This window comes from Symphalangus syndactylus, chromosome 14 (genome assembly GCF_028878055.3).
Source record: "Symphalangus syndactylus isolate Jambi chromosome 14, NHGRI_mSymSyn1-v2.1_pri, whole genome shotgun sequence".
In the NCBI taxonomy this organism is placed as follows: Eukaryota; Metazoa; Chordata; class Mammalia; order Primates; family Hylobatidae; genus Symphalangus; species Symphalangus syndactylus.
In genome coordinates, this window is record NC_072436.2 from 20337035 (window position 1) to 20363965 (window position 26931).

The 26931-nt window shown below is 36.5% G+C and overlaps 1 long non-coding RNA gene across 1 annotated transcript in view; it reads right to left on the bottom strand.

Annotated features, from left to right (window-relative positions):
* LOC134732321 (uncharacterized) overlaps positions 1 to 24040 on the bottom strand; it is a 326687-nt gene extending 302647 nt beyond the window's left edge. The window contains exon 1 of the long non-coding RNA XR_010115357.1: positions 23976 to 24040. This is a non-coding gene — a long non-coding RNA (uncharacterized lncRNA). The remainder of the gene's footprint in view (positions 1 to 23975) is intronic.
* Positions 24041 to 26931: the final 2891 nt, after the last annotated feature.

A 26931-nucleotide genomic window follows, 5' to 3' on the forward strand; every position in this document is an offset into this window, starting at 1 on the left:
CACAAAGATGTCTGAACCACACAGTGGTATCCTTTATTTTGCTTGTTTGATTGACAACTTCATTTTGTTTGTTGGTTTTGCTTTCCAACTTATCTGGTCCTTATCAAAAGGTGTCCATTGTTAACCAAAAATAAGATCACTGGATACAATTCTCAATGATAAAACCTCCAAAATGGGACTGTTAGATATTTAGCAGGCCTCCATTCCATAAGATGGAATAGTATTAGGCAAGCTAATTGAAAGGGAAATCACCAAGAAGGAATTATATAACCTCATCAAAATTTATCCTAGAATCTTGTTCTTCAGAGGCCTCATTGTCTAATTCAGGAGTTCCCAACCCCTAGGCCACAGACCAGTGCTGGTCCGTCGTGGCATGTTAAGAACTGGGCCGCACAGCAGGAGGTGAGTGGTGGGCAAGCAAGCGAAGCTTCATCTGTATTTGCAGCCACTCCCCACTGCTTGCATTACCACCTGAGCTCCACCTCCTGACAGATCAGCAGCAGCATTAGATTCTCACAGGAGTGCAAACCCTACTATGAACTGCACATGAAAGGGATCTAGGTTGCACGCTCCTTATGAGTATCCAATGCCTGATGATCTGTCACTGTCTCCCGTCACCCCCAGAGGGGCCATCTAGTTGCAGGAAAACAAGCTCAGGGCTCTCACTGATTCTACATCATGGCGAGTTGTACAACTGTTTTATTATAATTACAATGTAATAATAATAGAAATAAAGTGCACAACAAATGTAATGTATTCGAATCATCCCCAAACCTCCCCAACACCTGGTCTGTGGTTAAACTGTCTTCCATGAAACTGGTCCCTGGTGCCAAAATGACTAAGAGCCTCTGGTCTTATTTCCATGATGCTAATAGACATCCTTAGGTCAAACAGACTTCCAAAGGATCTAGAAAGCTAAACTGGTCTCCATTTTCAATTTGCCCATCTTAGCCATTGCTACTGGGCAGTGTATATATGTGTAATTGCAGAGCAAAGAGCTCCTGATACTCCTAAGGGTGACTTTGTCTTTCATATGTGTCCTCTCTCAAGAAAATATTAGTTTTGAAGCCTGATATGGGTTTCCTTTTTAGATTTTTTATTATTTTTTAAATTTGTGTGGGTACTGAGTAGATACATATGTATAAATATATAATAAATAAATAATATTTTATATATTTTATTAATTATTAATAATTGTTATTAATATTTTATATATTATAAATATATAAATAAATGTAAATATATTTATTTATGGGGTAAATGAGATGTTTTGATACAGACATGCAATGTGAAATAAGCACATCATGGAGAATGGGCTATCCATCCCCTCAAGCATTTATCCTTTGAGTTACAAACAATCCAATCACATTCTTTATTTTAAAATATAAAATTATTATTGACTTTGAGCCATAGATGAGGGTGAAATGGCTTTAACTTTGTGGATTAGGTAAGCAAAGAGACAAAGAATCAAATGATTGCTAAAGATTCCATTCCCCTTTTTAAACTCCTTTCTACTTATTTTCTCCGTCTTTCTTGTACATGCAAGCTCATCCTTTATGCTATTTCTGTCTTAAGTGGGAAAACCTTTGGCCTCTTCTACCTCGTAAAAGAAAATATTACCCCTCATGCTGCGACTCTCTAGAGTTACTATTCATTTTATTTGACACCCCAATTTCTCAAACATGTGTTTGCCCTAATTGCCTTCATTTGCATGTGTCAGAATCCTGGTTCCATAGCAAGGTTTCCGCTCCCCTTATTTTACCAAAATGATATTAACAAGGTTGACTGTGGCATACAAACTATCAAATATACTGTCATTTCTTTCAGGGCTTTTTGATCGTTTAGTATTTGTATGTAACTTCTTGGAACTATTTTCTTCAGTTCCAACAATGCACCGTTTTATGTCTTTGGAACCTGGCCATTTCGGTTTTATTTTTTTCCCCTCCTTCCAAATTCTAAGGTTTAGCTTGACATAATGTTTTCTTCACTAAAACTAAATGTATCATGGAATTATCCATCATCTCAATGTCCTTAATTCTTTATTGAAATTATTCCTAAATATGATTTTTTCATACAGTGGGAATGAGGACTTTCTTGATTTCATTTTCCTTAATCCATTATTTCACATTGAATTAATCATCAAGTTCTGATGATTTTTTCTATATACTGTTTCTCATAGCTTTTCTTTATTTTTCACTATTAGCGTTTGTTCCATAGTTTGTTTTATTATATCATAGAGCAATAAAACTTCTAACTTTCATGTTCCACATATGCTGACATTTTGATAATGTTAGAATCATTACTGATTTCTGTAGTTACTAAAATTCCTTCTCATCTAGTCAGATTTCCTTATAATGCAAGGTAAACTGTTTGCTATTCAATAAATAATTATTGAGTGTATATTAAATGTCCTACCTGGGCATAATGGTAACTTATATATAATAATTACAACCCTAACTTTGGATATAGAAACTAAGACATAATCCCTCAGCATGTAAATACAGATGTCTAGTGAGTCATTATGGCACTTATTATTGGTGCTATTACAACAATTATCTTTTGATGGTTTCACATTGGGTACGATCCAACATCTTATGGGAACAATTTTAAAAGGTAGTTTCCAGGAATAGCATGAGGAAGAAGCCATGGACTTATGAAGTTCTCTGGTTAGACAAGCTTTACCCAGTCATCATCTCCTAGGTAATTTTCCTTTTATAAATAATCTTAGTTTCAAGTAGAAAGAAATGTGTTTTCTCTGTCTTGCCATAGACAACAATTGCCTCCGTCTTTCCAAAATAGATATCCATTTCCTCTGCAATGTTTTATATTAACTATCTGAAATTGAACAAAAGTTATATGTTTAATGTTCTTGTATAAAACAGCAAAAGAGAAATGAGTTTCTTTTTTAATGTATTATTTAATATGAGTAAATCTTGATTTATGGGGATTGTTAGAGAAAAAATGCACATTATAGCTCAAACTAGCCTTAGTAGACTCTCTAAATCACTAATTCTTATGCAAAATTTATTTCAGCTGTGCATAATTACTAGTCTTAAATTTAAAAATAATATACCAGAAATTTGTTTTCACCCATAGAAAAAGGAAAGCATACTAGCAAAAAATGCTCTTTTAATGTAGAATTCATAAAAATTGGCGAGTGTATAGTGGATTTCCTAAATACCAATCAAACTTATCAGTAAGTATTTAAGAAGTATAATGAAGTCTGGATTTTGTATTATTTTGAAAAGAGTTGGTTGACAATAACAATTAATGTGTATTGTTATGCCAGGCAATGCTTTAAGATGAGGTCAGCAAACTGTTTTTCTGTAAAAGGCCAGCTAATAAATATTTCAGGTTTTGTGAGTTACCCAGTCAATTGCAACTACTCAAATATAGTTGCCTTTTTAATAGCAAAGCAGCCATATTTATTATGTAAGCAAATGGATATCGTTGTGTTCCAATAAAACTTTATTTATAAAAATAGGTGGTGAACAGGATTTGGCCTATGGACCATATCTGCTGAGCCCTCATCAAAGTACTTTATTTCTAGAATTTTGTTTAATGTAATTGCCTTAACACCTGCCTATGGTAGAAACTATTCACTTATTCTTAAATTAATTTTATGATTAATAAACAGTAGAATTTTAATGTTTAAGAAACACAGAATGATATAAATTAAGTGATATTCAACTATGCAGGTGTTATTTATTATGCTAATTTTACATATAAAGAAACTGAGGCTCAGAAGCAGATAATTTGCCCAAATTGCATGGCTGATAAGGGGCAGAGAGCCCCTTATCAGGATTCACATTCTGACTTTTAGTAGAAGGAACAACAGACAACACAATAATAGATAAAGAGCTGGGTGTTCAGGACTGTAACTCAACACAGAAACAGAATGAGAAATGAGGTAGAACTTACAAGAAATTCACAGGATCAGGAAACTTGGTAAGATGGTACATATCTAACAGAACAAAAACAGAGCTGGAGATTCCCAGAGCCAACTTATAATATCGTAATAATTTTTATTTAGGTTCATTTAGATAAACCAGAACAGTCAGAGAATTATTTCCCAAAGTATCCTCTTTCTTATTTTTAGTGCATAACTGAATGCTTTGCAGAGGAAACAAGGAAATATTTACTTGTTCCCCCAACCCCAGCTACTGCAATTGGGTCATATTAGTAATCAGGTTCACTGAAAGTGTCTCCATAAATAGAATAAAATGGAAAGTTGAGGGGTTATCTGCTCTAGAACCCTGAGCAAGTCTTTTAATCCCTTTGTGACCTCAGAAATAAAACATAGGGGTTTGAGATAAATCATCCTGGAGATGCTGTTTGGCTTAAAATGTTTCTGACTATAAATTTTTAAGGCAGTAAACTCAGATCCACCTCACATTTAAAACTGTGTTGGAATATTTCAGATAAAAGATTTTTTTTTAATGTCATCATTTAATACTTCATACTATTTCACTATTAAGCTTTAAGAAACAACATAAAGATAATATAGTTTGTTCAGCCACTTTTTTCTCCGAATAATGCTAACCCCCTCTTACATTCCCACCTCATTCTGAGACTCTAATTACAGGTTATTTAACACATTATAAGTACGTTCTATAAGTCTCTTACGTGCTTTCCTATTTTTTTCTTTTCCTCTGTGCTTCAGTTTGTGTATTTTACATTGATCCAGTTCAGAACTCTTGTCATCTATGTCTAATCCCTTGTTAACCTATCAGTTGAGTTCTTAAGTTCATAGGTCACATTTTTGTTTCTAGACTGTTGTTCTAAATCTATTTATAGATTCTAATTTTCCACTGAAATTCCTCATTTTTCAGTCGAGATTTTTTCCTTTTCTTCTTTTTCTGTTGTATATATTAATCTTAAGTATCTTAAGTTCTTATCTGCTAACCTGAAAATCAGAATCTGCTTGTATTTTTGTGTTTCTTTGTGATATTGGCATATGCTCTTATTGCACAAGTAGAATAATTATTAATTGCATACTATTTATTTACTACAAAAAATACAGGCATTAGATGATGTAACTTTCACCAGAAGAGGGTTGGAAATTGATCACCTTAATCAATTGGGGCCTGAGCATGGGTAAGGTTGGTTGCACTCCTTAGGACTCAGTCTCCTTGTGGCTTACCCTTCATCCTTAACACCTGGCCTTTTGAGGATTTTGGTTGAGAGTTTGGGGAATGTGTCTGTGTATCCAGCACTCCAAGACTGTTGGAGTTTTGCTGTGTTTTCCAAAATATCTTGCTTAATTTTTTTTTAGTCTCTTGCTATAGGAAGCTTCAGAACGTGAGGCATGTCTTTGGGAGAAAACCAACTCTGTGTTTTAGACCCCAATAAGTCTCTGATTTTGTCACTGTATCTTTGCGCAACTACTAAAACCTCTACTGACTTTTTTTTTTTTGTGAGACAGAGAGTTTCACTCGACTTTTTTTTTTTTTCTTTGAGACAGAGTTTCACTCTGTCACCTAGACTAGAGTGCAGTGGCGCGATCTCGGCTCACTGCAACCTCTGCCTCCTGGGTTCAAGGGATTCTCTTGCCTCAGCCTCCCGAGTAGCTGGGATTACAGGCGCATGCCACCATGCCTGGATAATTTTTATATTTTTAGTAGAGAGGGGGTTTCACCATGTTGGTCAGGCTGGTCTCAAACTCCTGACCTCATGATCTGCCCACCTCAGCCTCCCAAAGTGCTGGGATTACACGTCTGAGCCACTGCACCCAGCCTCTACTGACTTCTTATTCCCCAGGAAATGTCTAATGCCTGGGCGAAGCCAGTATTCTCTACTTCTGCCAATTCTGAATGGGCAAATACAACCTGGAAAAGGCCAGTGCACATCCTCATTCACCTTTGAACAGCTCTATTCTCTCTGGAGTTTCAGTCACTTTAATCCTCATTATTTCTTCTGTCCTCTAATTCCTTTAGAAATACAACTTTTGTAATTTATTCAGCTATTCTTATTGTTTCAGTAGAAGCCCTGGCCTACTTAGAAGCAGAAGTGAAGTTTTTTAATCTGATAAAGGTTATTTTCAAAATTCTACAAGTATACATCATGCTAATGCTACAGTTTCAAAAACTTACATCCTGAGATCAAAAACTAGAGTAGGATGTCATTTATCACCACATCTCTTCAGTATTATATTGAAGGACTTTGAAAGTGGGTAGAGAATACTGAGGAAGAAGAGAGTTGGAAGATTCATCCTTCAGGATAGCAAGACATATTAAGACTTAATACATTGTTGTATTACCAGAAGGAAAGAAAAAATAAACCAATGGAATAGATCAGAAAATCCAGAAACAGATGCATATGTATAGAATTAACTTATTTACAGCAAGATATCATACTAGGGAAGGAGCAGTAAGGGAAATGTGGTCTTTTCAATATATTGCATCAGATCACTTATATATTTATGTTCTATATTTATGTAGATTAATGAACATGAAAATGTTTCCACCTTACAGTTTAGAAATGTTAAAAAAATTCTATAATATAAATAAATTATGATTCTGGAGTTGTACAAGTGTTTCTTAAATAGAAGAGGGAAGCACTAACCATAAAAGAGAGAATTGTGAGATTAGACTTTTAAAATCAAGTTCTTCTCTTAACTAAAACTCAATATTAAAAGTAAACATGGAAGCCACAGGTTGAGAGAATATATATCTCATATACATATTCATATGTATATGAGATACATATACATATGTATCTCATATACATATATGAATAATATAAAATATATGATATATAGATAATAGAGACATACTTCTTATACATTATTTCATTTAAGAATATAAAAAACTCAATTTTTTAGAAAAAGGGAGAATATTGAGTGAGCACTTTACTAAATATGAACAGAAATTACATAAAAAGATGCCAATATGCTTATAAAAGATGTACATTGTTAGTTGTTAGGAAAATAAAAATCCAGTTTTAATTAAGCCATAATAGCAAAAATTAAAAACAAGTGACAAGATATAATATTGTCAAGACAGTGTAGCAACTACAATTTTCATATACTGCTGGTGGAATTTAAAAACTAGTACAGCCAATTTGGGAAAATTGATAGTCTAATGAATTTGAACATGTTTATACTCTAAGATCCACAGGTTCTATTTACATATATAACACACGTGTGCTTCAAGTGATGTCTAAAAATATTTGTAGCAAATTATTCATAATATCATGAAACTGAAAACAATGCAAGTGTTCATCTATAGTAAAATGAATAAATTGTGATGTATTCATACAATAGAATATCATACAGGGATGAGAATTCTATAGTAATGTTACATGTAACATGGATGAATCTTGCAGACGTGATTTTGGGAAAAAGAAGCCAGATAGGCCGGGCGCGGTGGCTCACGCTTGTAATCCCAGCACTTTGGGAGGCCGAGGCGGGCGGATCACGAGGTCAGGAGATCGAGACCACGGTGAAACCCCGTCTCTACTAAAAATACAAAAAATTAGCCGGGCGTGGTGGCGGGCGTCTGTAGTCCCAGCTACTCCGAGAGGCTGAGGCAGGAGAATGGCGTGAACCCGGGAGGCGGAGCTTGCAGTGAGCCGAGATGGTGCCACTGCACTCCAGCCTGGGCGACAGAGCGAGACTCCGTCTCAAAAAAAAAAAAAAAAAGAAAAAAAAAGAAAAAAGAAAAAGAAAAGAAGCCAGATACAAAAATGTACGTACTATAAGATTTTATTTATATAAATTTCAAATAAAAGAACAAACTAATCTCTGATGACAGAAGTCAAAATAATAGTCACTTTAGTGAGGGACAGGGCAAGAAGGAAGGCCTCTGGAGTACTCACAATAGTCTCGATTTTGATTTTAGTGGTTAAAGAATTTGTTCATTTTACAAAAGGTATCAAGGTGTAATTTAAGATCTGCTCATTTTATTTATGTGTCATAACTGAATAACAAAAGTTTACTAAAAGATGAGCTAGAAAGAGGAGGTGTATCCCCATCACAGACTCAGTGTGTAGTGAAGTAGAATTAATGGACTCAGCCCTCATTGTGACATTAACAGAAGTGACTCAGATTCGCCTGATTACAATCAACTCAAGAATAGATATGTACAAAAGCAATCACAGGAATTATTATAAAAATGTTACCTGACAGCATGCAATTACGTGATACCTTTCTTTCTTTGTTCCTTTTTCAATAAATGCAGGCTGAATATGTAAAATGAAAGTCTGTTTACTTTTAAATACATGAAATTTATAGCCATTTATTAAACAAAGGATTAAATAGATAAGGGAAAATATTAGAAGAGACTGAGTCATTTTTTTAAACATGTGATTGAGTGTTCTGTGTTTGTGTGTGAGAAAGAGAAAACAAAAAGAAAAGGGAAAAAAACAGATCACTCAACAATTTTTTTCAGTGATAATATTCATCAAAGACAAGTACAACTATACAAATATATGAATATAAATTATTAAATTTTGCAATACAGATGTTTTTATTGGGCACAGGCAGACTATATATTTAAATTAATGCAGATAAAATAAGCGATGGCACATGAAATTAGCAGAACTCTTTATATTCTTTTTTTTCTATAAAATCAAGTGATTGTGCAAGTCTGCCATTATATTCACTGGGTGTTGAAATAATGAAAGTTCACTCATTCTAAAATGCTAGTTAGTGTATTTACCTTGCTTTTAATATTATATTATTATATTCATAATATTTTCTTTAGTCAAAACAAACACTGAATTTTTTTTAGTGCACTTCTAATCACTTTGACTTAAAAATAATGAATTTTAAAGTGATGACTATAACACTCTAGGAGATAAGCTTTTCCGGAACTGCACATCCCAAAATTCCTATTAATTTGATAAAAATGAAGTCATACTCTTTCTTCTCTTTTGTCTAATTAATGGTTAAGTAATGGATTTTTAAATGGGCATAATTAGATGCAAACTTCTTACTGTTCTTATAAAGTCTTTATCCCAATTTAGCTATCAAATACCTGTTTAATAATTTTTCATTTTGTCTTTGGGTAGAGTATATTGCTCAAATTTTGGAAGAGCCTTCTAGCTTTTCAAATAACATTTATGCACTCCATGGAGATCTGGTAAGACCCAATAGGTAAACATCTTTTAAAATGGATTATTTAGTGTTCTTTTGTAAAATATCCAACAGCCTTTGCTCTCGACCTACTGTGTGAACTCTGTATCAGAAACTTACAGAGATTCAAGTGAGGACATGAAAAAGTGGACTTTATGGCTGGATGAGGTGGCTCAGGCCTGTAATCCCAGCACTTTGGGAGGCCAAGGTGGGCGGATCACTGGAGGTCAGGAGTTCAAAACTAGCCTGACCGACATCGTGAAACCCTGTCTCTACTAAAAAACAAAAATTAGCCAGGTGTAATTGCAGGCACCTGTAGTCCCAGCTACTTGGGAGGCTGAGACAGTAGAATTGCTTGAATCCTGGAGGTGGAGACTGCAGTGAGCCAAGATCGTGCCAATGCACTTGCCTGGGCGACAAGAGCGAGACTCCTTCTCAAAAAAAAAAAAAAAAAAAAAATGTGGACTTTACAATTTGCTTGCTATAATAATACTGGTTAACATTTATACGTTTCTTATTTTTGTGCCTGGCACTGTTCTAAACATTCTACATATATTCATTTATTTATTTATTTATTGCAATAACACATAAGAAACCTACATTTTATAGATGAAAAAATGGAGGCATAATTATATAAATTGACCAAGGTGACAGAACTAATAAACGGCAACGTTTGAAATTTGAAACTATGACAGGCTCTAGATATTATGTGCTGTATAATGTGATTATACAACTATGATATGCCAAGAGAAAATTAGAAAGTGGGCGGGGTGCAGTGGCTCACGCCTATAATCCCAGCACTTTGGGAGGCTGAGGCAGGCGGATCATGAGGTGAAGAAATTGAGAACATCCTGGCCAACATGGTGAAACCCCAACTCTACTAAAAATACAAAAATTAGCTGGGCATGGTGGCGCATGCCTGTAATCCCAGCTACTTGGGAGGCTGAGGCAGGAGAATTGCGTGGACCCAGGAGTTGGAGGTTGCAGTAAGCCGAGAGATCATGCCACTGCCCTCCAGCCTGGGTGACACGAGGGAAAGAAACTCCATCTCAAAAGAAAAAAAAAGAAAAGAAAATTAGAAAGTAATATAAGGATACACACAAAAAAATTTCTAACCTCTTTTTATAAGTTCTAGTAATATGGAAAAAGTAATATCAAATACTTTGTTTCATTTAACAATTTATACTTTTAGAGTATATTTGATAATAGCAGAGGATAATTTTTATTAAAAATAAAGGACGGCCATGGTGGCTCACGCCTGTAATCCAGCACTTTGGGAGGCTGAGGCAGGCAGATCACAAGGTGAGGAGATCGAGACCATCATAGCTAACACGGTGAAACCCCATCTATACTAAAAATACAAAAGATTAGCTGGGCGTGGTGGCAGGCACCTGTAGTCCCAGCTACTCGGGAGGCTGAGGCAGGAGAATGGCGTGAACCCAGGAGATGGAGCTTGCAGTGAGCTGAGATCACGCCACTGCACTCCAGCCTGGGCAACAGAGCGAGACTCTGTCTCAAAAATAAATAAATAAATAAATAAATAAATAAATAAATAAATAAATAACCTGTACAGATTACTACAATAAATGAGACTTCTTCCAAAAAACCGATTATGAAAAACAACTTCCTTTTATTGGAAAACAAGTATTTTGAACAGATTATATAACCTGAAAATGATTCTATCAGGACATGAGCAGTCTCCTGCATTATATTTCTGCTTTAGAATTTTATATTAAAATCCTTCTAAAAATTTAGCTATATTTCAAACTGCAGTACAATCCACCTTCCATATCCAAAGCTTCCACATTCATGGATTCAACCAACCATGGATCAAAATTAGCAAAAAAATAAAAATAAACAACAGCCAGGTGTGGTGGCTCACGCCTGTAATCCCAGCACTTTGGGAGGCCAAGGTGGGTGGACAAGAGGTCAAGAAATGGAGACCATCCTGGCTAACACGGTGAAACCCCATCTCTACTAAAAACACAAAAAATTAGCTGGGCGTGGTGGCAGACACCTGTAATCCCAGCTACTCGGGAGGCTGAGGCACGAGAATCGCTTGAACCCGGGAGGCAAAGGTTGCAGTGAGCTGAATCGCATCACCACACTCGAGCCTGGGTGACAGAGCAAGACTACATCTCAAAAAAATAATAATAATAAAATAAAATAGAAAAATAAAAATAAAATTAAAAAACAACAATAATTAAAAATAAAAATAAAAAAATCAATACAGCATAGTTTACAGTCCCACCAACAGTGTAAAAGTGTTCCTATTTCTCCACATCCTCTCCAGCACCTGTTGTTTCCTGATTTTTTAATGATGGCCATTCTAACTGGTGTGAGATGGTATCTCACTGTGGTTTTGATTTGCATTTCTCTGATGGCCAGTGATGAGGAGCATTTCTTCATGTGTTTTTTGGCTGCATAAATGTCTTCTTTTGAGAAGTGTCTGTTCATGTCCTCTGCCCACTTTTTGATGGGGTTGTTTGTTTTTTTCTTGTAAATTTGTTTGAGTTCATTGTAGATTCTGGATATTAGCCCTTTGTCAGATGAGTAGGTTGCAAAAAGTTCAACCATTGTGGAAGTCAGTGTGGCGATTCCTCAGGGATCTAGAACTAGAAATACCATTTGACCCAGCCATCCCATTACTGGGTATATACCCAAAGGACTATAAATCATGCTGCTATAAAGACACATGCACACGTATGTTTATTGCGGCACTATTCACAATAGCAAAGAGTTGGAACCAACCCAAATGTCCAACAACGATAGACTGGATTAAGAAAATGTGGCACATATACACCATGGAATACTATGCAGCCATAAAAAATGATGAGTTCGTGTCCTTTGTAGGGACATGGATGAAACTGGAAAACATCATTCTCAGTAAACTATCGCAAGGACAAAAAACCAAACACCGCATGTTCTCACTCATAGGTGGGAATTGAACAATGAGAACTCATGGACACAGGAAGGGGAACATCACGCTCCAGGGACTGTTGTGGGGTGGGGGGAGGGGGGAGGGACAGCATTAGGAGATACACCTAATGCTAAATGACGAATTAATGGGTGCAGGAAATCAACATGGCACATGGATACATATGTAACAAACCTGCACATTGTGCACATGTACCCTAAAACCCTAAAGTATAATAAAAAAAAAAAAAAAAAAAAAAATCAATACAGCATAACAACTATTTACAGATTAGGCACTACAGGTAATCTAGACATAATTTAATTTAAAGTATACAGGAGAATGTGCATAGGTTATATGCAAATATTATGTCGCTTTATATGAGACTTAAGCAATCTTCAATTTTGGCATCCACAGGGGTTCCTGGAACCAGTCCCCCGGGGATGCCAAGGAAAAACCATACTTTATGCCTAGGCTACCAAATAAATGCTTACACACACATACACACACACACACACATTGTAATGTGGAGATGTGTGTGTGTGTGTATTTTTCTCACAAAAAGAGCTATGAAAAACCAGATTCTTAAACTGAAGTCTATAATCTTGAAACACAAAAAATATAATTTAGGAAATTATGTTAATTATTGGATTAGATGCATTACATAGGAAGTAGAAAATGACATTTTTCAACAGAAGCATTTTCTCTTCTTCTTCAGTGAGGGGAGTTAACACAGTGTTGGGAGACACGCCATCAATATCTCCTGCTTCTTTGTGTTTTTGGGCCATGGGCATTCTCAGGATTGTACTTGCAGTGAACAACCTTGAGAGATGAGGCACTATCTCGCCACACCTCACACCTCCAAAGTGCAGCCTTGCTTACTGCTTGCTTTAACAGTACAGCAGTGTTTTGTAGTTTTCCCTGTAATGACCTTTCACCTCCTTGGATAGCTGTATTCCTAGGTATTTTGTTATTTTTGTGACTAATGTAAATGGGATTGTGTTATTGATTTGACTCTCAGCTTAAACATTATTGATGTATAGAAATGCTACTGATTTTTTTAACACTGATTTTGTATCCTGAAACTTTAGAAGGCATTTATCAGTTCTAAGAGCCTTTTGGCAGAGTCTTTCGGGTTTTCTGTTCCCAGCAGAGAGATAGTTCGACTTCTCTTTCTGCTTGGATGACTTTTATTTCTTTCTCTTGCCTGATTGCTCTGGCTAGGACCTCCAGTACCATATGCTCATGTAACGAACGTGCACCAGTATCCACCGAATCTAAAATACAAGTTGAAATTATTTTTTTAAAATATAGGTTTTCAAGATCCCTATATTACTGTAGCTTACATTCCAGCAAGAGCGGCACAAGATAAACATGAAAAATAACTACACAAACCTAAGCAAACATTAATTTCCAAATAGTGATATGTTCTATAAAAACAACAGAGTGTAATTCAATAGAAACAAGGCAAAACCATATCGAAGCAGTGGATTATTTGTTTACTTTCCATTTGGGCATGGAAGGGAAAAGTAAGAAGGTCAAGAAAACATGGCTTGGTCCCGGCATGGTGGCTTACACCTATAATACCAGCACTTTGGGAGGCCAAGGCAGGCAGATCACATGAGGCCAGGAGTTCAAGACCAACCTGGTCTATATGGTGAAACCCTGTCTCTACTAAAAATACAAAATTAGCCAGGTGTGGTGGTGCACATCTGTAATCCCAGCTACCGTGGTTAGGGGAGATTGAAACCATAGATTAGGTCACAGTGGAAAGCTGTTCTAATCAGAGACTGAATGAGGAGAAAGAATGAGTCATAGTTTTCTAGACAGGGGTGCAGTGAGCATAAAAGTCCTAAGTGGTAGAATGAGATTCATGGGTTGGAAGAAAAAAAAACACAGACCTGAGTGGCTTGAGCCATAATAGCAAAGCATAATGTTAGAACAGAAGACAGAGATTAGGACACATAGAACCGGATGGATGATGAAGGCACTGAATTTAATTCTAAATGTAAAGGAAGGCCATTGGAAGACCAAGCAAGGTGTTTAACAAGATTTGATTTTACGTTTCACAGAAGATAACTACTCAGTCTCTGAATGTACTTTTTTTTTTTTGTCTTCTCTTCTACCTTTCATCCACATAGGGAAGGTTTGACAAGGTAAAAATGAATGAATACATCTTTTTAAATTCAGTTAATTCAGAATCACTCCTTTTCAAGATGTCAACAAAATAAAATAATTCAAGAAATAAGTCAACAGAAAGGCCAAGAGAAACTGTTGTAAGTTAGTAAAACTTTGTTTTTTATTCCACTTCCTGCCAAAAAAGCAGGAGTTCTGAGCATGATCATGTTATGTCTTAGCTAAATGGAACATGAACAACTGAAAAATAATTAAGTCACAAAAGCATCCACCATTTCTTTTTAAAAAAAAAAAACAAAACAATGAAAACTGTTCATCAAATATAACCTTATTGCTCTGAAAAACAAATCAGAGTATTACAATATAATCAATGTAAGATGACTACCCCTATTTTTTCCTTTTCAAAAAGCAAAGACATGTCTATAGGATTTTCAGTTATTTGAAAAAAATGATAAATTATCTAATTGTCACTCTTATTGAGGCAGAAATAATTTGGGCTTAATATTACAACTAGAATTCCTTACCATACTTACCCTGATGTGATTCACATGCATTGTGTATCTGTATCAAAATATGGCATGCACCCCATAAAAATTTAAAAGAAAACTAGAAATCTTGGCTTTGATTTAATAAAATGCTTCTTGATATTAGTGCAAAACAAAATAGAATAACATCATAATAAAGTTGGAAGGACAAAATAACTGCGTTATAGACTCATTATGGGATACGTCCATGAATGAAATTAATACCCATTTTTTTCCTAGGAGGTTTAGATTTACAATTTGAAAGAAACAGGTTGTGCTTTGTGGCCTCTGGCATTCCATAATTCAAAGTTTGAAAAGAAGCATGACTTTACGGCAGGTAAGAAAGTAACAGGCCATTTTGGTAGGGAAGTGATGGCAAATTTACCTTTCCCTTGGGGAGCACTATTATGCTTATAAACACCTACGCACTAACACACAAGATCCAGTTAAACTTGTTAAGATCCAGTTAAACCAGTGTGGGAGCATAATTGTTTAAGGGTCCTATTTTACCTGAAAACTTATACACTTACTCTTCAGTTCCCATCCTAAAGTAAGCCCAGCCATAGTTCTTGGCCCACAGAGTTACTGTGGGGGTGTGAACAATTTAACTCAATAATGCTCAATAACGTCCGTCCTTTTGTTGTTTTCTTTTTTAAACCTGGACTTTAATGTCTAAATAACATAAAGATTCTGAGTTTAGAACAATTATGATTAGTCATTTAATGCTTTAAAAGTGTTGCTTGATTGAATCTCCATTATCAAAATTTAGTGTTCCAAGACTAGTATAGTAATTTCACACAGTGCATCATTTTGTGTTAATCTTTTTCTGGCAGGCAGCCCGTAAGATGATCCCCAGTGATCTCTGCCTTTTGGTATCTGTGCCTTGTTTAATCACTTCACCTCGCTGTACCTGGTAACTCATTTCTAATGAATAGAATACGACAAAAGTGATGGGATGTCATGTCCAAGTGTAGGTTATAAAATGACTGTGGCTTCTGTCTTGTCACTTCCTCTCATTTGCTGCCTCTTAAGACCCTCTAGCTGAGGAAGCCATCTGTCATGTTCTGTGCTCTGTGTGGTGGCCCATGGGAGTGAGCTTGCAAGTTGATCCTTCTCTGGTGAAGCATTGAGATGACTGCAGCCTTGGCTGGCAATCTCATTGCAACTTTATGAGAGACTCGGAGCTAGAGATACCCAACAAAGTCATATCTACAGAAGCTGTGAAATAATAAATAACTGTTATTTCAGGCCACTGAAACTGGAAGTAATTTGGTACACAGTAAAACAAATGCAGTCTTCTAAAATATTGTTGTTAAAGCACTTTCATTAAGAATTTGTTATATAAATAACAATTAATAAGTGCCCATGTATTCATGGATTCCTAAAATTCCATGAAATTTACCCATTCATTCTTACCCCTTTTGCTGTATTTACTTTCATTATCCATGGGTTTATTTTGTACTGTAATATTTATTTGGGAGTACAACTTGATGGTACAATTAAATCCCCTAATTTTTGACAACATTCTGCTTCTAATAAATGTTCAATACAAGGTATTCCTCACATGCTTTCTGAATCTGAATATGGTTACTTAAAATAAATAACAACATACCAACAAATTATGTTATCTACTACTAGCATAAATGTAAATTAAAAAAAGAAAAGCAACTCTATTTCCTAATGCCTCTTGTTTATCCAGTCACTGCTCAAAAATTCAGAAATAATAATATAATAATTTTGTTCTTGCTTAATAACCTGGAGAAACACTAATGCCCACTCAATTGCAATCAAGTAATAGAAACTTGAACTTGGGTATGGCCACCAAGCCCTCTTGTTTATTATTGTCTCTACTTTCCATTTTTGGATGATGGATTGGTTCAAGAAATGCATATTTTGTGATAAGAGCCAGACTTTTCCCTGGGTTGTGTTCCTTTCTGACTACTGCTTTCAAATACAGTTCTGTGCTATATTAAACCCAATGAACAAACTTATTTTTGTAAAGCTTGTAAGGCTAAACTTGCTCTTAACGTGTTGCTAACACAACAGGTTCAAGCACACTATTTTACATACATTTTATCTAATAATTACATGTGAAAATAATATTTAGTATCAATAAGATATTGACAGTGACAGGAAGCAGCCAAATGCCTAGGTAGATAGGGGTGGGTACCCAGTGAAACCCCACCTCCAAGCTGAAGACAGTATAAAGCCTGAAAGCCAAAATACAAGTTAAATCTTTGGACTGGATTGAGAACTTGTCTTCCTGCTTGGCATGCTTTCCCCTGATTGATGCCCACCCTTCACCTATTTTACATATACCTTCCCTTTCCTAATTGGTTTTCTACATTGTTGTGCCCACCTTTGAGTGATGCTTTTTACTTTAACCTTTTTTGCGTACTCACAAACCAATCAGCACGCACTCCCCATCCCGTGCCTATAGAGACCCTGGATTCAGTCAGTAGGGGAGAAGATGACCTGAGTTCAGGGAAGAGACAACCTGACTTCAGGGAAGATGGCCTGCCCTTCCCATACCCTCTCCAGCTCCCCTCTCCACTGAGGGCTGCTTTCATTGCTCAATAAAATTCTCCACTTTCACCATCCTTCAACCGTCTGTGTGACCTCATTCTTCTTGGACATCAGACAAGAGCTTGGGACCAACTGCGTGCAGGTACCCAGAAAGGCTGTCACACCGGCCTTTTGCCCTTGCCAACAGAGGGCAGCTGCCCCACACAATGAAGCAAGGGGCCAGTTAAGCAGCTAACACACTGCCATCTGCAAACAGTGGAACTAAAGGAACACTGTAACACCCCTTCTGGGGCTTCAGGGTTGCAGGCACCCTCAGCTGGGTGCCACCACATTCCCTTTGAGGTGACACACCTGGGCTGGCCACAGGCTCTGCATGGAGCTCATTTCTGTGTAGGTGCTGGAGTGGCCTGCTGAATTCCACACCAGCTCACTCACGTGCTCCCTCCTGCAAGGGGTTGAGTGCCGGGGGCTGAGTAGAGAGGGCACCCCTGCAGTGAGTCTGACAAAGGGCCCAAGAAAAATCCTGCATCAATGTTACTATATATTTTTCTAAAAGTCAAAGGCTATAGGAAAGCCAAGTAAGCCTTCTAGGATTAATCATCAGGAAAATCAAGTCACCTAAACTTTTACATTTAAATTATCTCCACCACACTCCCCTCTATGTAATGGCCAATGATGAACTGTGAATTGTTTGTTTTTTTTTTTTTTTTTTTTTTTTTTGAGACAGAGTCTCACTCTGTCACCCAAGCTGGAGTGCAGTGGTGCAATCTCAGCTCACTGCAAGCTCCACCTCCCGGGTTCACGCCATTCTCCTGCCTCAGCCTCACAAGTAGCTGGGAGTGAATTTTTAAGATTATATAAATCAGTGTTTCTTCTAGAAAAAAAAAGTTTCAAATTTCAAGGCTTCCAACTGCTCTTCCCTCCAAAACTCTAATTAAATAGATCACAAATAGACAAAAAAGAAAAGTTTATGAAGGTGAAAATGATAGGGCTGGCTTATAAGTTTATATTTTAAATTCTTGATATGGGAATATATATTTATAGCCAAATTTTTCTCCAACTGTCTTTGATTTCCATTTGCAAGTCACAGTAAAAGTAATATCAAAATAATTTCCAAAATATTTTATTTGCTTTTGGCATGAGATTAAAACACAGAGATCAAACTTTCCCAAAACAAAATTTGATCCTGATAATAAATACCTAAAATATAATTTATATGTAAAACAAAATTTATTCAATAACCTTGCGGTAAAATACAAGAACCTACTTTAATCACTTTTAGCTGAATACACAGGTTCATCTCTAAGAGTGCAGGGTGAAGAGGAGATGAGGATATAAGTGTCAAATCCGAAGTTTTGAGATCTAAAAGTAGATAGTTAAAGAAGGTTACATGATCCCTTGTGCAGATTTCAATCTGCATTAAATATGTTAAATGTAAAAAAAAGGGCAGTTGTTTTGGTTTCAAGTGGCAGACAGGATATATGCTACACATTTCAAAATAAGAAAGGAGATATTTGTGATAACTGTCTGTATCACTAAGATCCACTAAAGAAGTTTGGAGAAAGAAACCACAGCACAAGATGAACTTAGGAAGGCAAAGATGCTGAGAGAAGACAGGAGGAATGAGGCCCAGGACCAGTAAAAGAATATAAAGCTGTTAAAGAGTTTGGGGTAAGTGTTAAGCATTGTCACTGCCTTGGAGAAGGTGGGTGTAGGGAGATTCCCACCTAATGGGAGCTAGTGCTCTCAGTAGAGGGACACAGCCCACACAGGGAACAAAGAAAAGAGAGAGAGAGAGAAGAAATCAATGGCCATTTTCTCACTCACCTCTTGCTCCCTGTACTCTCAACAGAGCTTCCCATTGTGAAACCAACTTGGAACCCAAAGAGCAAGGGATGTTGTAGACCTTAGGGGTCAGCTGGGTGACGCCCAGAGGGGAATCAAAAAAAGTAGAAGATCTAGAGGGAAAAAGAAAAGAAATACAGCAAAGTGACCTGACTTGAAGCACTGATAGGAGAAGCATCGATCCCAGTGGGATGCCTAGCAGAGTGTGTGGTAGAAAGTAAAGGCTCAATTACTGATACTCATAATAGTATTAGTTATCATTATTCTTTTGTGAAAAAAGAGATTTAAAAAAAGGAAAAAGAAAAAATAAGAGGAGGAGGAAGGGGGGACTTTTCAAATTCACTGTGTTGCATATTTTTGACTAAGTGTTGGTAAAATCATGAGGCCACAAAATGCATTTAAATCTGTTCAGTCCTTTTATGTACTGAATATTAATTAACTTAATGACTTTCTTAATATCATGAAAGGGAGTTTCTTTTTCTCTAATGCTGCAAAGAACAGTTTGTTATCTTGACTGTTTTTGACCCATTGCCACCTATAGCATTTTGAAATGAGAAGAAAAATCTTTTTATGTGAACTAAGGTATCTATTTTTAAATAACTGCCATTTTAAATGGATTTCATTAGGATGAATCCTACATATAAGTTTTCTTAAATAACTTTTAATGACAAATAGTTTTTGCTTCTGTAATTCAAATAGAAATAAACATTTTAAAGTGTCACAATTTTTGAACAATTAAATGGATGTTTCAGTATGCATAAACAAGAATAATCAATACATTTCTTAAGTGAACAATATAGCTCAGAATTATAGTTCATAACAATCATTTTATGTAAACTTGGAAACAAGAAACAAAATACGTGCCAGAAAAGCACAGGATTAAAATCCTATACTTCTGAAATATATTTGATTTCAGAACCAGAAACTTTACATGTGGGAAAAATATTTGAGAAACTTTTATGTCTTAATACTTTTCACACCTCAACACCTTATGTTGACAAAATGAATATTATACAGTGTTACAAAAGTTATCCAAAATGAAATAATTGGCATATGAAAATTAGGAAATAATTGCAATCCCTAATGTTTCTGTTATTTCCTTCATATAAAGGCTGCATGTTAAATTTTTCAAGACCTACTATCTTACTAAAGTTTTGTTAGAATGGAAAAAACGTTCTATTGGCACTTGCTAAATTCATCCAAAAATTCATTTGAGCAGTAATATCTCAAGACATACACTTATCTGCTTCTGATAGTTGGTGAACATGCAGAGTTGGACTTGGCTCTGGGGATTAACACCTGTGTATCTACCAATTTAATCAGTGGTTTCTTGTGTTGATCATTAGAGTATTGGCAACAAGACTCATCCTTATATCAATGTTTATTTAGAATGGCATCATGGCAATGCTGAATTCTCCCCATAACTAGTTGGGAGAGAGAGAGAAAAAGGAACCAAGGGCAAGGGAGAGAGGGAGGAAAAGATTTAGAAAGGACATCTAAATGTAATAAGGTTTATTGGCTTTTCTCTTTGGTTGGTTTTTGGTACTGTGTTTTCCTCTGAATCTTAAATGACACTCATGACCAATCTGTTTTCTGAACAATTTTTAAACTGAATCAGTGTTTATGAAAACAAATGGAGTGCTTTGATTTGAAAAACTTCCTCTGTACGGCTGATTGTATTATAACACCCAGGCATTAATCTGTGCTGGGGCCCCTAATGGTACCAATAGTTAATCTTATATGTGTTGGTATCCTTGCTCTTGTTCTTCCAGACTTAATATTCTTTTATTACAGTCAATAGAAGGAAGAGAAAGAATTCTCAGTATAGATGCATATTAAAGAATTTACTGACTGTATTCCTGGAATATAGTTCTGATACTGACTCTGTAACTTCATCTCAAATTGTGCTTTTCCTATGTCTTCTATCCCAAAATACATAGATGTTCAAACACATTTTGTTGTTGCTGGTGAGGTGATTGTATTGGATGGCAGTAAAGAATAATTTTGACATTAGGGAAAAATATTTCTGTCTATTGTGAGATGACTCTTTAAGTAGAGTTCTTGATAGCTCTTTATATACACCAGCTCAGAGGCATCCTTACAAGCCCAAGTCTGGAAACTCAAGATGATGGTTGTGTTAGTCAGTTTTTGCATTGCTATAAATAAATACCTGAGACCGAAAAATTTATAAAGAAAAATGTTTTAATTGGGTCATAATTCTGCAGGGTGTACAGGAAGTATAGTGGCCTCTGCTTCTGGGGCAGTCTCAGGAAGCTTCCAATCATGGTGGAAGGCAAAGGGAAACAGGCGTATCTTACATGGCTGGAACAGGAGGAACAGAGAGAAGGGGACCACACACTTTTAAGCAACCAGGTCTCATGAGAACTCTATTACGAAAACAGCACCAAAAGAATGGTGCTAAACCATTCATGAACAATCCACCCCCATGATCCAATCACCTATTATTAGGCCCCAGCTCCAACACTGAGGATTACAACTGAACATGATATTTGGGTGGGGACACAGATCCAAACCATATCAATGGTCAGTGTGAAATATTTGTCCATTGTATTAGTCTGTCCTCACACTGCTAATAAAGACATACTCAAGACTGGATAACTTATAAAGAAAAGAGGTTTAATTGACTCACAGTTCCACATGGCTGGGGAGGCCTCACAAGCATGGTAGAAGAGCAAGAGACATCTTATATGGCGGCAGACAAGAGAGAGCGCGTGTGCAGGGGAACTCCTTTTTATAAAACCATCAGATCTCATGAGACTTATTTACTATCACAACAAAAGCATGGGAAAGACCCGCTCCCATGATTCAATTACCTCCCACTGGAACTCTCCCATGACACCTGGAAATTGTGGGAATTACAATTCAAGATGAGATTTGGGTGGGGACACAGCCAAACCATAGTATCCATTCATCCCTCTTTAGGCTCATGATTGTATTTGGAGGTACACTGTCTATTCTAGATGAGCAGAAGCACATTCAATATGTTACCTATTTGCTACATGGATTAATTGATTGGTTGATTGATTGTTTCTTTCTTTTTTCAAAAAGCAATTAGGCTCTTTGGAAATTTAAAGTTAAGCTAGAAATAAAACCTTCCTTGTTAAATCTTACAGTCTCATGGGAGAAAGAACATATCAATAAATATATAGCTAGCACATACCTATGATGAATCTTAGAAAAAAGACAGACACTAAATTAATAAATGTAAATAAATAATGACAATATACATGCTAAAATGAAAGTATGTATATGCTAATGAGAGTGATATAGATAGGAGTGAGAAGTGGATGCTTTGATGGGGGAAGAAAAAGCTCAGAATTTAACAAAAAAGTTCTAAACTAATCTATGGAGGATACAACATTTGCTGGTTGCTAAATTGGGGTAGCTTTTTCAACAGAAGGCATAACATATGCAAGCATGGAAGGCTCATGATGTGTCTGAAGAACTGCAAACAGGCTAGTACGTCTTTTATCCGGAGGACATAATAGAGAGTGGCTGTAGACATGATTCAAGAGGCACTCAAGTACCAAATGATGGAGAGACTTGTTCATTATCTTAACTTATTTGAGCTTTAGCAGAAGATGTGTAACTATGAAAGGTATCAAAGGAAAACAATGGCATTTTCAGCTTTGAATTTAGAAGAATCACTCCAAGAGAATGTGGACCAATGATATGTTAGATAGATCTTCTTTCTCTTTACCATTTTTGGAGTCAAAAGAATAAAGTACACGGCTATGTTGGCTGAAAAAACCCTGTCAACAGGCTCATATAGGTACTCTCATGTTATACATGGGAAAACTGAGACTTACCAAGTCCGCATATGTTTATGTCATAAACAGGAGAATCAGGCATCTCTGATTCCAAAGTCTGAGTATGTTTTTTACTAAACCACAGTGCTTCCCTAATGTGACCGTTTCGTCCTTGGAATCACACTCCTTCTTTGAACTCTCTTATGGTGTTTATTTTGTTCTACCTTGAATTACTTAAAACTGATGCCTTCTTTTAAGCCGCATATTTTGAGAGAAAGGGCTATGCACTGCCCATCTTTTAAAATTATTGGTGTTTTAGCACATTTTCTTATACCAATAGGTGCTTGACACAACTATTTAAATAAATATATGAATAAATTAAAGTAAATATAAATGTCATCAAACATGAGCTGAGCAATTCGGCCCTCTCTCATTTGTGTTAGTAAAAATGTCATTAGGTAGAAAGGGATAGGGTTAAAAACCTTATATTGTTTAAAGGATCACTAATAAAAGCTTTCTTGCTTTCAGGCCACAGATTCCTCACATGGTATGAGCACTTCAGTGGTCAAAGTGTCAGGGTGTTAGAGAATCCATCCTCCATTTAAATTCATTTAATTCTTTATCAGTTTCTTAAATTCAAGATAACAAAGCAATTTTCTTTCTTCAAATTTATCACGGAGGTAATTACTGTCAGGTGTCTTGAAGAGATGATGTGGATTGGTATCACAACTGATTATTCAAATTCTGGAAAGACACTCAAAGTAGTAACTTCACATTCCATTTAGTATAAGAAAATGCAAGACAATTTATAACCTTTCTTACATAAGCCAATTAACAAAAAAATATTATTCTTTATTTTTATAACATAATACCGTATGTACTTTGGAAGATAATGATTCACAAGAGATGTATTTATTCATTTATTCCTTTAGCATATGCTTATTGGGTGCCTATTCTGTGGTAAGCTCTGCTAAGTGAACAGAACTATACTTACTCGTTGCCTTAATCGAGCTTATATTATGGGAGAAGTTCAGTGTAGTGCAGGAAGAGGTGTGGATAAGATGGTAAGAAATATTAAAAACTTCAAAAATATAATAAGCACAAATCAACAGGCCACAGGGCCCTAAATGAGAGAGTCCTTGGCTGGTTAGCAAGAAAGTGATTTGAAAGATTAGCCAACTCACCTGTACCTCAGCAAGAGTGGTTGGAGCACTTTGAAAATGAACAGCATACCATTGTTATGGGCGGGTCTTTGTTCTTAGAGCTCCCAAGATGGGGCAGGCGGCTCCCAAGAGGGCAGCAAGCCTTTTGTTCTCTGACCTGGGGGTCTTGGCCTCATGGATTCCAAGGAATGGAACGTTGGGCCATGCGGTGAGTGTGATAGCTCTATTAGAAGCCGTGGGTCATGGAAGAGAACCGTGGAACCCAGCGACTTGTGTTCAGCTCGATTAGGACGAACCTGGGCACTTAGCCGCACAGGAACAATGGCCAGCCTCTAGCCTGAAGGGGAGCGGCAATGGGCGCTTCACTGGATCAGGAGCACAGTGGACACCCTGCCGGATCCAGAGGGGTGGAAGTCAACAGTGGGTCTCGGATGGCGGCGAACAGTAGTGGTGAACAGCGAGCAAAAGCTCAGCTGAAGCCATAACAAACACGGACCAGAAGACTGTGCAGTTGAAAGATTTAATAGAGTGAAAACAGAGCTCCCCTACAAGGGAGGGGACCCAAAGAGGGTTGCCACTCCCTGCTGGAATGCCTGAGTTTATATCCCAATCATTGCCCCTCCCCCTGTGCTGTCAGGTGATATATGATTTGACTATTTCTTTACCTCCTGCTTTTAGTCTAATTTGTATTTTAGTGAGCCCTTTTTACTACCTGATTGGTCCGGTGTGAGCTGAGTTACAAGCCCCGTGTTTAAAGGTAGGTGTGGTCACATTTCCCAGCTAAGGTTAAGAATTCTTAGCCTAGGAAATCCAGCTAGTCCTGTCTCTCACCGTGGAAACTGACCATTGAAGAGGGTGGAGTATAGCAGGCTCCAAAACCCAGTGAAATGAATCAAAGGTAGTAGAAGATAGGAAGGAAGAAGGAACACCAACACACCTGCAGAAAAGTGAGCAACTAACCATAATCTGGTAAAAAAGAAGGGTTGAAAAAAGAAAAAAAAAGGCTGGTACTTTTTATAATAGCTTTAAAAACTCCAGAAACAGTCCAAAAAAGAGAAAAATATTAAAATGTTTATTTAGAGTTTTAGTTCTGGGGAAGGAGAATACATGAGGGATGGAAAGGGGTTGTATATTAGTTCGTTTTCACGCTGCTTATAATGACATACCTGAGACTGGGAAGAAAAAGAGGTTTAATTGGACTTACAGTTTCACATGGCTGAGGAGGCCTCAGAATCATGGCAGGAAGCAAAAAACACTTCTTACATGGTGACAGCAAGAGAAAATGAGGAAGATGCAAAAGTGGAAACCCCTGATAAAACCGTCAGATCTCACGAGAATTATTCACCACCACGAGAACAGTATGGGAGAAACTGCCCCCATGAATCAAATTATCTCCCACCGGGTCCCTCCCACAACATGTGGGAATTATGGGAGTACAATTTAAGATGAGATTTGGGTGGGGACACAGCCAAACCATATTAGGCAGATAGGCACCATGTGGAAAACCAAGAAGAATCATTAGAGTAGACCCACCCATTTCTGTAACAAGACCGCCCCAGAGGTTGGCTGTTCCTGCCAGGGGAGAATAAACATGTGGTGGAAGTGGACGGAATGCACTCTTCACTGCTTGGAATGGGCACTGGCACGGGATGTTCAGACCCGAGAAGAAAGACAAGAATAAATATCCATGAGCAAATACTGAAAGTGGTTTCTGAGGCTCTCTGGCTACACCCACCACTATTTCCTCAGAGAACAGAATGGAGGTAAGAAATCAACTCCCAAGATGCTAGCAAAGTGCAAGATGCAAGTCCAGAGTGGGAAAGACCAACTAAAGTTTGGGTGTACCAGGGCAGAAACAAGGATGTTCAGCAAAGAGAATCTTGTTCAATGTCAACAACTATATAAAAAGGAAAGTTCTGATACACATGCAAACATCATTACACACACATGAATAAACACAAGACCTAAACACATACACATAAAAATTCTGTTTAAAAATGACCAAAATCTTGAAGAAAATGTAACCCCTCGTACATGGTAGAGAAATAGTTTCCCTATGAATACTTTAAATGATTAAAAAAACTTAATGAAAATTCAATAAAACACATTCCAAAACACTAGACTATTTTAAAAATTATTTCATAACCATAAAATATTTGAAAAGACCAGCAATTATTAAAATATAATAAATACATTAATTACATGTAGAAACCAGAATAAAATAGCCAAAACCTTCATTAATGTCATGATGTTGAAAACTGAGATAACGGCAATAAAGAAAAAATAGTTATTCTCACAACTACAGAAATGATAGCTTCAGAAGATAAAAACAGTATGGTCTAAGAATCCTTGGCATCCTTAATATAAAGTATCCAACAAATGTGGCAGAACTATTCTGAATATAATACAGGCAATTGTTTCTGGAACCAAGAAGAAACTGAATTCACACATTTTCTTCTGTGTTAGAAAAAGAAAAAACATAAAATAATTGGCACTAAAGCATATTCTGGTTAAGTTTTTGAACATCAATGATAAAGAAAGACTAGTTTAAGTATCAGTAAAAATAGAGCAAGTCACCCACGAGGGATAAATATCTTGCTAGCTTTGGACTCCCCTGCAACTTTCAGTGCCAGAGAAATTAGATTACTGTCTATAAAATTCAGAAGAGAACCAAATCTGACCAAGAACATATTCTAACCAAGCAAAATGTTATCCAGTAAAGAAGGCAAAATGAAATATTAGCTCTTCCAAATTTAATATATATTTAAAATATATAAACTTCTTGATGTTTATATCCAGCCAACCAAGAGATCAAGACAAAGAAGTTAAAAGCAGAGAATAAATGATAAAAATGCTGATGGTAAGCACTAATTTCATTTGAATATAGAAGATTAAACAACTGCATCATTTTAGCTCAAGAATAAAGTGCAAAATGATAAACTATGATGAATTAAAAGTAATTACAGCAATTAGAATG